This window comes from Penaeus monodon, chromosome 22, assembly GCF_015228065.2.
Source record: "Penaeus monodon isolate SGIC_2016 chromosome 22, NSTDA_Pmon_1, whole genome shotgun sequence".
In the NCBI taxonomy this organism is placed as follows: domain Eukaryota; kingdom Metazoa; phylum Arthropoda; class Malacostraca; order Decapoda; family Penaeidae; genus Penaeus; species Penaeus monodon.
The window spans coordinates 25655053-25657235 of NC_051407.1; the positions used below are offsets into that span (position 1 = coordinate 25655053).

Genomic DNA, 2183 nt, shown 5'->3' on the forward strand with positions numbered 1-2183 from the left:
AAAAGTTTTAAGATCTACACACAACAAAATCCATAACATGAATTTTAATTGCTTTCTAGCCGACCATTAAAACACTGACATATGCTAACTATGTAATTCATAAAATACCAAGATATCTTGACTAGGGACAACCATCAGAACCACATACTAGGATAGGAATTGAACCAGTAGAAAAACTAAATTAATTAAGCCAATAATTTTTCTTTAGTTTGTTCTTTTCTGCACAACAGTCGGTTTGAAATTACTAGTCACCCATGTTTATTTCCATCAACAGGAATAAAATAGTTTCATTTAAAACACATTTAATTTACGCTGTGGTTATATTTCCGGCACTGGATCTCATCACATTGTGGCTAAGCATGCTTTGCAGATGAACACTTTTTGGTCTTACTCACCGTTGATGGTGGATAACAATGGATTATTTAAAAGTTGGGAACAAATTTGCAAGTTTTGCTGCCGTGAAAAAGAGTGACCGAATTGCAAGAGAGCACTTTCACATGAGAAAACACACTCCCGCTTGCACTCATGCAACAATTTCACTAGAGTTTTGTCGTCGTATCTTGTGTTGGAATATTTTTCCGGCATTTTCTGTGGACACCTATCCTGTAGAGCTATTTTCCCGGCAATATTACAGGACGCAATTTATGTGTCATTTAACTGAAAATCTCCAGCTTGTCATTATTCAGCATATTTGTTTGTTTTCAGAGGTCTCCGTGTGGATAATAAATAGATAGAGGGTGATAGCACGGGGAACTCCAGGGCATGATCCGCAAGAAAAATCTAAAACAGTCTTTCATTAGCTATTGAATATTGCCAACTTGTCATTATTCGGCAAATTTATTTGTTTTCAGAGGTCCCCATGTGGAATCCACTGTTATCCTCCATCAACGGCGACCAAGACAAAATATGGTGTCAATGTTTGTTTTGATGACTGCGCAAGCACAAGAACGTGTTCATGCGCAAAGCATGCACGCCGGATGAATAGCCACAATGTGATGAGATCCAGTGCCGGAACAATAACCACGGCGTTTAATCTATCTGGACTGATTTTCCCCAACATTTACAAACTGCCAAAACCTGGACTGATTTTCCAACATTTACATAAGAACTGCTATTACAATGTTACAGATACACAACCCTACAGCTATATTCGAGTTCGAAATAAGCTCTTGAAAAGAGCAACCGGTAAATACACTAGGCGACTAACGAAGAAAATAACAAGCCCCTACGGGAAGATCTTGGGCTTGAAATATTGCGACACTTAACACTTGAAATTGGGAAGAATATTTGAATCATAGTTCTAAAAAGCACTCTAACCGTAGTCTCAATATAACTTTTAAATCAATAAAACACTTAGGAAGATCTCGAACAAGAACAACATAACCACGAGTTCCAGGTGACAAACGGTACAATGTGGCTATTATAGCACAACACAGCCCGTTCGTAATTACCGACATGAATATATCTACCCTAGATATCGAGAGAGCATCAAACGGCTCACGGAATTACGGTCGAACAGCTCTTAACACGAGCGAAATGAAAGTCACATGTTATCTGCCTGGGTTTTCCACGGTCTGGGCTAATGTTTACATCGTCTCCTCCTCGACACCAGACAACACTCCATTTTTACATCGCCTTTCATCTACTCTCCGCAACGGGATAACCGACCCAAAAGCATCCCGGCAACAGAAACAATAATCCAAGATGGCAATGGATCTGTTAAATCACACGCACGAGCAGCAAGAGAGGGCCACGGGAACGAAAATTTGTCGGAACTCACGGCGGTTGTGTTCACGCCCGGGGACTCGCACGAAGAAGGAGCGAAAACAACATTGGCGCCGCTAATGGTTCTCTTTTATACATTTTTCTCGCTTTTCTTCTTTTAATCTAATTTTTGGTCTAATAATCAATTTTTTGGTATTTTTTCGTTATCAAAAATATACAATTATGCTATCAAAACTTGTTGAATTAATGATATTGAGTCGTTTTTATTGGTGATAGAAAGCGTGATTTTGGATTGAAGGGATAACTACTGTAAACGAAATTATTCACCATGTATTTATTTTTATGGCTATTCATACTACATTTGTTTTGTTGATAGTCAAAAGTTATTATGCTTATAACCATCATAAACATTTAAGCTTTTTTCAAGTGATCCAAAGCTGATGTTTTGTTCAAGCTGC

At 38.3% G+C, this 2183-nt stretch overlaps 1 protein-coding gene across 1 annotated transcript in view; it reads right to left on the minus strand.

The window, feature by feature from the left end:
• LOC119587043 (40S ribosomal protein SA-like) overlaps positions 1-1841 on the minus strand; it is a gene marked incomplete in the record, with an annotated part of 12610 nt that extends 10769 nt beyond the window's left edge. Inside the window, 1 exon segment of the mRNA XM_037935791.1 lies at positions 1781-1841.
• Between the last annotated feature and the right edge of the window lie 342 nt (positions 1842-2183).